The sequence below is a fragment of the Phyllostomus discolor genome, chromosome 11, assembly GCF_004126475.2.
Source record: "Phyllostomus discolor isolate MPI-MPIP mPhyDis1 chromosome 11, mPhyDis1.pri.v3, whole genome shotgun sequence".
NCBI lineage: Eukaryota > Metazoa > Chordata > Mammalia > Chiroptera > Phyllostomidae > Phyllostomus > Phyllostomus discolor.
In genome coordinates, this window is record NC_040913.2 from 47,171,259 (window position 1) to 47,181,234 (window position 9,976).

Here is a 9,976-nt window from a genome sequence, read left to right on the forward strand (position 1 = left end):
AGGCACAAAGAGTACAAGCCTGGCAAATATTCTTTATGGTAGTAGCTATTCCCCTACCTATGAATAATTTGTTAACCATTGTCATTGTAGCATCCCTTCCAAGGTGGAAGGAGTCATGCAAAGCCTTTAAGAACTTCCACTGGGAGGCTTGAGGAAGGAAGAGCCTCTGGCCGATATATTATCCAGGGTCCTTCATGGACACCTTCTTGTTCCAAAGCCCAAGATATTTCCTCAGATGTATAGTTGGGCTTGATATCTGAGACATTTACAGGGGGGAATAAAGCCATTTGTCTATCAGTCCCTAGAGCTGCTTTCTTTGCTTCCTGGTCTGCTCTCCTATTTCCCTGAGAGATATGGGACATATCTTTTTGGTGGCCTTTGCAATGCATAACTGCCACTCGCTTAGGGAGCCTAACTGCTTCTAATAAATTTAAGATTTCTGGTCCATGTTTAATAGGGGAATTCTTAGCGGTGAGGAGCCCTCTTTCTTTCCATATGGCGGCATGAGCATGCAGAACAAGGAAGGCATATTTGGAGTCTGTATAGATATTGACCCTTCTTCCTTGTCCTAGGATGAGAGCTCGGGTAAGGGCTATAATTTCAGCCTTTTGGGCCGAGGTTGAGGATGGAAGGGGCTGTGCCTCAATGGTGTTATATAAACTAACTACTGCATATCCTGCTTTTCTCTGCCCATTCTGTACAAAGCTGCTCCCATCAGTGAACCACTCATCATCAGGGTTTTCTAAGGGCTGGTCTAATAAGTCAGTCCTGCTCGATTGAGTAAGACTAATAATGTCTGAGCAGGAATGGATCAAATCTGGGGACGATTCTGTAGGCATTAAGGAGGCTGGGTTTAGGGTGTTACAGGTCTTTATAGTTACTTCAGGATTGTCTAGAAGAAGGGCCTGATATTTGGTCAGTCTATTTCCTGTTAGCCAGAGGTGCCCTTTCATTTCTAACACCCCTTGTACCTGATGTGGAGTTAAGACTTCTAACTTCTGCCCGAGAGTTAGTTTACTAGCTTCCTCGGTTAGCATGGCTGTGGCTGCAACTGCTCTTAGGCACGGAGGCCACCCAGCTGCTACAGTGTCCAGTTTTTTTGAGAAATATGCAACTGGTTGAGGTTCATTCCCTAGTCGTTGGACTAAGACCCCTAAAGCTATCCCTTGCTTCTCTGCTATGTATAGAGAGAAAGGCTTACTTAAGTTGGGGATGCCTAAGGCTGGGGCTTCGATTAGAGCCTGCTTGATTTTATTAAAAGCCTGATCACATTCTTTTTCCCATATAATGGGTTCAGTGTCTGGCCCCTTAATGGCTTCATACAGAGGTTTGGCGATTAGCCCAAAGTTGGGGATCCAAATCCTACAGAATCCTGCCATTCCTAAGAAGGAGTGAAGCTGCCGTTTAGTAGCAGGTGGAGTTAATTCAGTAATCGCTTTAATTCTCTCCTGTGATAATTGCCTACATCCAGGAGTCAAAATATACCCTAAGTAATTTACTTTTTGTTTGGTAATCTGAGCCTTTTTCTTTGATACCCGATATCCTCTTTCAGCTAGGAAATTCAGAGTCTGGATGGTATTTTGATCAGAAGCCTCCTCTGAGGGGCTGCAGATTAGTATGTCGTCTACATATTGTAAAATGGCCCCTCCTTCTAGCTGTAAATCTCTAAGATCCTTTTCTAATACCCTAGCAAAGAGATGGGGACTGTCCCTAAACACTTGTGGCAATACAGTCCAAGTATATTGCTGATGTATCATCGTCTTTGGATCAGTCCACTCAAAAGCAAATAAATACTGAGAGTCAGGATGCAAAGGGATGCAGAAGAAGGCATCTTTCAAATCTAATACTGAATACCACCGAGCATCATCTGGTATCTGCGAGAGCAAGGTGTAAGGGTTAGCTACTATTGGATGTAAAGGGACTACTGCTTCATTGACTAACCTTAGATCCTGGACTAGCCTGTATTCTCCTGTAGGTTTCATCACTGGTAAGATGGGAGTGTTGCAAGGAGACTGACAAGGGACTATGAGCCCATGTTGTATAAATTTAGTTATGATGGGCTGTAAGCCCTCCAAAGCTTCTTGTTTAATAGGATACTGCTTCCTGTGAGGGTAATCTGACCTGGGTTTTAACTGGATTTTAACCGGTAATGCAGTCTTTGCTCTTCCAGGAATTCCTGACTCCCAAACTAGTGGGTTTACTGCATCCAGAACTGAACTTGGGATTTCTTCCTGATTTTGAATACTACTGATTATCATCACCTTACTTAACTCAAATGGCACTTCAGGGAACAACAAGATAGTTCCCATCCGAGCTAAAAGGTCCCGGCCTAACAGAGGAATAGGGCACTGAGGAACAATTAAAAAGGAGTGTTTGAATATTCGACTCTCAAATTGGCAAGTGATAGGGAATGTATAGAAATATGCCTTAGGATTTCCTTCGACCCCCATTACTTTAGTTGATTTGGAGGAAAGAGGTCCAGAGTAAGAGTTAAGGACAGAGTAAGTGGCCCCTGTATCAACAAGAAAGTTGATTTTCTTACCTGCCACATCTAGAGTTACCCGGGGCTCCTCGGTAGAGATGGGAATATGAGTATTCCCTGGGGCCGACCTGTTCCCCGGGCACCTTCAGTCCTCAAGAGTAGCCATGGCCTTGGGAGATGACCCCTTTCCACTATGGGAACGGGGGCAGTCTACCTTCCAGTGCCAGGGATCAGAACTGAAGTTCTTGCATAGAGGACAGGGCCTCGGAGGTGGCTGAGTGCAGTTCTTTGACCAGTGTCCAGGGCGCTTGCACTTATAACAGGTCTGATCCTTTTGCCCGATTCTTTTGAGGCCTCCCCGAGCTCCCCTGATGGGGCTGGTTTCTGCCAGTGGCACTACTAAAGGCTAGTGCAAGGAGCTCTGCTTGCTTCTCTCTTTCTTTCTTTCCCTGTTTTCTTTCCTCCAAATCCCTATTGTTAAAGACTGAAAAGGCTGTATCCATGAGCTGATCTAAGGGGGTCTGCGGGCCCATTTGTAATTTCTGAAGCTTCCTGCGAATATCAGGGGCAGATTGACTTATAAAATGCTGTCCTATCAAGATTCGACCCTCTGGGGATGAAGGGTCCAAGTTTGTATATTTTTGGAAGGCTTCCACTAGTCTGTTTCTGAAGAGAGCTGGGTTCTCTTCCTTGCCCTGAAAGATTTCCCTAACCTTTTCGTAATTCACAGGTTTCTTGATGCAGTTTCTCATTCCTGCCAGTAAGCAATCTATCATTGCATCCCTACTCCGGATCCCTGCCTGAGTATTGTATCCCCAGTCAGGTTCCTGGTCCGGGACAGCTTGGGCAGCTGGCTGGTTAGTGCCAGGGTTCTGGGTATGCAGCTGATCTGCATACTTACGGGCCTCCTCCCAGATCCGCTGTTTCTCATCTGGGGAACAGCAGGTGGTCAGAATTATGTACAAATCCCTCCACGACATACTAACTGCTAGAGTAAGAGTCTGGAAATTACTAGTGAAACATGAAGGATCCTCTGAAAAACTCCCAAGCCTGTCTTTACATTGTTGTAAATCAGTTATAGAGAATGGCACTTGTACCCTTATAGCACCTTCAGGGCCTGCTACCTCCCTCAAGGGTAGGAGTGCAGGAGTGGTAGGGAGATAAGAAGCGCCACTTCTAGTATGTCCTGCAGGGCTGGGTTTTTCCTCAGCTGGTGGCTTTAGGTTGTTTATAGCATAGGGTGGTGGAGAGGTCGCTTCCTCTAAGGTAGGGGCAGAGACTCCAGAACTCTGGGGTTCCCTTAATCTCCCTTGAGAGACAGGTGGGGAGCTAAGGAGAGTATCTTCTAATTGATCAACACTTGGGCCTATAGGTTTTGTCAGGGTGGGGCTGGAGCCAAACGAGGGATCTCGGTACAGAGCCATAAATGCCTGCACGTAAGGAACTTCAGACCATTTGCCTTCCCTCCGGCAGAATAGATCTAGCTGTAGGATAGTATTATAATTTTTGCTCCCATTCTCAGGCCATATTTCTCCATCCCCTAATTTATACTGGGGCCAAACTGTGTTACAAAAGAAAACTAATCTCTTCTTTTTTAAATTTTCGGGGTCAAATTTATCCCAGTTGCTAAGAATGCAACCCAATGGTGATTTGGAAGGGATGGAAGATGTAGTTCCCATCTCGACTGCGGTGATCCTAAGAGAGAAGGAAAAGAAACACAAAGATACTCCTTTGCAGACTAGAGGCGTCCCTCTCTTTGCTGCCCTTAGGAGATTCCTAGTGGGCCATGGGCGTCCCCTGGGATCCCACCGAACTACCAGACGTCTCTGGCAAAAGAGATTCTAGTGAGTGTCGGCCGACAGAAATCTAAAAGACTCGAGAGAATCACCACAGTCTACTTTTGTCTCTAACTATTGGGAAGGAACCAGTCCTGCATTCTTGAGCAATTGCCTATAATCCCAACAATCCCAGACTCTACCCTTGTGTCCCTAGTACATTTGCATTTCTGTATTCTTTATCTATGGGGACCCTCATTTTCCTGTAAGCTTTAAGATCTGGGGCAAAGGAAGTGTGTTACTAGAAAAATAATTTCTGGCCTTGTAAACCATTCAAGAAGCACCAAGATGATCTTATTATAAAATGACTCTTTTCTAGATCACAAAGAAGACCCTTAAATATCCTATGTAATTTTCCAGAGCTTTAAGAAATTGTACCTGCGTCTGAAGTCTCGCAGAAGGGACCTCAAGAGATGTCTAAAATACCACCCTTTATACTGGAGGCGGATCTCATAGAGGGACAATGGACTGAGAGGGGAAATTAAAATACCCTTATAGGAACAAGTAAACCACCTTAGATTCCCAAATTCAATTAATTAGGTAAGAGTGGCTCTACGCAGCCATTTAGTAACCAGCGACCAGCAGGCACCTGTTGTGTGGTTCTGAGCGATGTTGCTGCTTACAATGAGAGTATACACGTGGCAAAGATGGGAGTGGCTCATTCCTGCAACTGTACTTAGCGCTAGCCTGTCAATGACCCCAAGGTAGATATCCTAGTACAAAGACAGCAGGAGCCCTTCATACATAAAAGGCAAGTGGGGTATGAGTGAAGGCATAAAGACCAGAAGTCAGTTGGGGAGGAAAAGCATAAAAGACTATCTGTGGGCCTGATGAGGAGACTGCAAAAGGAAGCCATAGCGCAGGTGAGGTGGTGACTGATATCCCACATGGAAGGTCCGACTATGCCTATTGGGGGAGTGGCCGCGGGGTGGGGCAGTGTTTTGTGCTTTCCACAGTGTGCCTAACCGTTGTGCGGACATTTTCTTGTACCTGGCGGGGACTAAGGCTAACCCCGTTCCGCATCCAAGTTATCCTATCACAGGAGTCTTCAAGCGGCGGGCGCCCTTGTGGCTTTTAACTGCCCGACCTGTGCCCGCAAATTAGCAGCCGACCTTCCATCACGGAACATCAGAGTCACCGAAACAGAATAGGTGATAATGGAAAAGGGCATCCCAGGTGTCAGAGCAGCAAAGAAGGCTTACCACTCCGGTGTCTTCTCCTGGCTGGCTCGCCAAAAACTGTCACAGGTGTGCACAGGTAACCAGGTTCTTAGTGATCGAGGACAAAGAATTGAACCGAACACACAAAGTTTATAGCATAAAGAAAGAGGGAAGATTTATTAAGTGATAGTACACTCCACAGGACACGGGAGTGGGCCAGCTCTGAGCAGAGAAAAAAAGGGCACGTGGGCTGGGGGATTCTATTCTTATAGGGCAGAAGCCCCCTTGCTCATCTTTGGCGGGTTTTCCTGCGCAGGTACAAGGAGTTGGATTTCAAAGCTACTGCGCATGTGTGGTTTCCTATGATTTTCTTGATTGGCTACTGGAGAAGGGAGTCCCACGATGTTATTTCATTATAATGATATTATAATGAATCAGGGGTAGTGCGCAGGCGCATTCTATGATTCAGAGTTATCCCAGTAAACAGGAACAACCTGTCTTAGGGGGTCTTTGTCATGTATAGAGGTTTTCTACCTCAGCCCTCTGGGGGGCCTCTGGAGCTTCCTTCCTGACTATCTCCTGCCTCAAATCTATTAACGAAAGCTAATCTTTATTATAAGCTGAGATTTGAGTGAGTTGGCAGAGAAGTCTTTCATAATGTGAAGCTTTTGGCTTCCAACTCTTAGGGAAAAAATTTTTAAAAGAAACAAAACATCAGTGTTGCTGCCATCATAGCAAGTCTGCTTTGTACCTTGGGGACAGTGTGAAGCATTAATTGCCATCTGCTTGCTGATTTTTATGACAGCATTAAGTACCTATGCTTGCCATCCAGCACCTTGGTGAGTATTTATAGCACACATTGGACGCGGAGCTCACAATGTACATTTGAGCTCATACTCTGAGAATTTCAGCTAATAAGTGGGCACATCCCAGTATTAGGATCACACAGGTCTTTCCCTCCATGTCCAAGCTGATGAGTTCCAGCTCTCAATTTGGCAGAGTTTGACACTGACAGTTGCCACTTTCCATTTGCAGTTATGTCATGCCTGTTATGTCAAAACTGTGACATTTTATGGTCTCCTTTTATGAGATTTGTGATGTTCTGTTCTTTTAAAGGCTCCAAGGGGGTGGCATACCTTGAATTGAGGGTAAAAAAGAAAGCTCAATCTATTAAATCCAGCTACATGTGAAAGAAATATAGAAGGAAAATTATTCACCTTACAAAAAGATTTACAAAAGGGTTCTTAAAGTAATAAGTGTGAGATTTGGCATGTGATTTAGTTCATTTTTTCAGGAATAGGTCTATGGGCAAATGCAGTCTACTTAAAGGGTATTGATGCTTCTTCAGAACATTCACCCCTTATTTCCCAGAACATACCAGCATGGGTATAATCCAGAATTCAGATGATAATGTTACAGGGTGCAGCCAAGAGGGGGGACCCAAATAAGGATTTGGAATGGGGTGCAGAACTCAAGGTGTCCAGAAGATTTTAGGATGTCCACCCTCCACCCCAGGTGTGGGTTGGGAGAAGGGACAAATGGAGCAGGGCCCTTGAGAGCTGTTTAGCATAGCAACAGCCTTGCAGCTAACCTCTGGTGTGGTCATTTCAAATATTTATAACCTTTGACTGATTTCATAGATATGTTAAATAGCTGTGGCCATGCTCTGAGCCAGGGGAATGGAAGTAACTTCCCCACTAAGACGTAACTGGGGGGCAGGTCCCACGAGTTACGGCATCCGCATAGGAGCTTGAAGATGATTGGCTCCATGACATGGGACCATGCCTGCCCCGACTCATCATGATGGCAGTCCAGTAAAGCTGGAAGGACATGAGTTCTGGCATGTGAGGCCGATGTTGGGAGGAATCAGAAATGGGGCTGAAGAGGAAGATTGGCATGGAGATTTAAACCCAGACCTGGCAGCCATTGGGGAGAACCATGTGGCTTTGCCAGAGTGGCGACTCCCCGCTCCTTGCAGATCTGTGGAGAGAAGCACACAGTTTTGGCTGAGTGAGGACTCTCATGGCCCTGGGAGAGAGGACCACGCAGCTGGAGCAGTGGAGAGAGGACCACGTGCCTTTGCCAGAGTGGGGACCGCAGCTTTAGAAGGGGGAACCACCACTGGCTTTAGCAGAGATCCCAGCAACACAGCTGAGGGTCCCAGGAACCCAGGGAGGTCTACCAGTCAAGACGGAGTACTGGGAATAACCAGGGACTGCCTGAGCCATGGACTTCTATTTCCTTTCCTGAGATACGGTACTCTGGACTGGGCAAAGGGGGAAGGAAGGACTGTGTCTGTTTGTGGGTATTTTAAGGAACTTTAGGATTTTGATGAAGACATTAGGTCACTGCTTTAAGTCTGTACAGCATTAAATAAACATTTCCTTTCCTTTTCATGAATCTCTGGCATTGAGAGACATCTTTCCTACAGATGATGGACATAACGGACCTGGGGGTTTCTTTCAATAATAGTATATTGTCCCAGGCCCCCCTTGTTTGTTCTGTAACAATAACCTCAGTGGTACCTGCTTCTAATCCCCAGTGTTGTTCCTGGAACTCTAGACCTCTTATTATTTACTGGGACAATAGCATAACTTGGCTTGCTTAGCTCTTACTCTGATCTCCTTTGAGTTTGCCTTCCTGATCAAAGAGCCTGAAATCTAAGACCTGTATTTCAATTTTCCCTGGCATTCTCTTCATATGATTTAGGGATTTGATCTTCTAGAAAGCACAGTGAAGGGAGCAAACATACTGTTCCTTCTACCCTTGTGAGTTCTTAGCTAAAACTCCTGTAGTGAAAGACACATTAACAAGAGAAAAGCAAACAGAAGCTTATTAACTTGTATACTTTATGCATACATGGTAAATGTCCAGGAAAAATGAGTAATTCTCCAAGGTGGCTTAGAATCCAGGGTTAAATAAAAGAGGACAGGGGATATAGGCCTCTGAGGGGAGAATAAATGATTTTGAGGAAAAACTGATGGGTCTTCAGGAGAAAAGATGAGAAATAGGGTACTTTGTGACAAAGTTTGTCTGAGCGTGGTGGTGACTTGTAGTATCCTCCCGTGACAGGTCAATCTTCCCTGGTTGATGAAATTGCCAGGGAGGGGATCCATAACAGTTGAGTTTCTTTTGGAAGATCTGTCTTTAGGTAGATAAGGGGAGTTCAGAGAAAACCTCTGCCAGCATTTGTTGATTTTTAAGTGCCTATAGCTCAACATAAACAGTATAGTATACCAGTGTGACACATTTTGGGGTGATATGCCCTCCTACCTTTATTTCTTCTCAGGCAGCTGGGGCAGAGTTTCTGACTATAGTATCTGGTCCCTAGCATTAAGGTATTGAGCAGCAGAAAGCAACAGCTATGCTATTTCTGCTAGAAGAGTTCTGTGTTGTAGCTGGATATTCTCTCTGGATGCTGTGTCTTGGCTGTGACTCTCTGCCCCTCCTGTGAACTTCCTAATTTATTTTCTGTTTAAAGTAACAAGCAGATTTTATTGTCCACAACTAGAAGTCTTGACTAATATTCTCCCCCTTCTTGTGCGTCCTAGGTGGTTCACACTCAGGGCTGCAGTGTACAGCTATGCAGACTGTGACCCACACAACTGCAAGAGGGGACCATTCACACAGATTGGACAATTGTTTATGAATTGCTGTCCTTTTGAAAGCTGCTTTCTGTCCCTAAGATCTGCTGCTTCCACTGACTTAGTCTGGGCCTCATTCTACAGCTTATGTATGCAGTAGCCACCCAAGTATGAAGAGATAATTTTCTATAAAGATAACAAATCTTTAGCCCACATGACTTTCTCCAAGAGATTAAAACACTCTTAGGCTATATTTTATTCTATCTAGACACTTAGAAAAAAATCTCCAGGAGCTATGTGTTTTAATCATGTGTACTATTTTCTATATTTTATGATGTTTTGACATCTTGGGTTCCGGAGGAACTGTCTCTTTCAAGGTTAGCTAACTAATTCCTAGAGACAGCAAATTTGCTGTGAGCATGCCTTTGATATGCAAACCAACAAATTCTGAATTTACATTCCAACTCTCATCCTTTTATCAGGGTCCTGAAGTCTAGGATACTATCCCCTGCCCTAAATCACCCCAGGGTCAAGTATGAGACAAACTGGAAACCATCCTTGTGGCCTAGAGCCCACTGAAATGATTCAAATACCCAATATGAAACCTGCTCAGCTCCTTACTTTGGTACCCCCATTCTTTCCCATGAAAACCACCACAATAAAATCTTTTGCCCTTGATGCTTTCCCTTCACTCCTCCTGCATCCTGTGTGACCCTGTGGCATGGCTTACCCTCCCTCCTCTTGGGAATTGTAAGTAATAAACTTTTTTTTTTAAAGCAGTTGTCTTTGTGTCTCTTCTTACTGCTCCTGATTAAATAAAATTCTGGATACATGTTAAAACACTGGGAAAGCAGATATTTGAGCAGCATCACATAGTATCATATTCTGAAGTCTTTTTCTCTTGTGATGGACTGG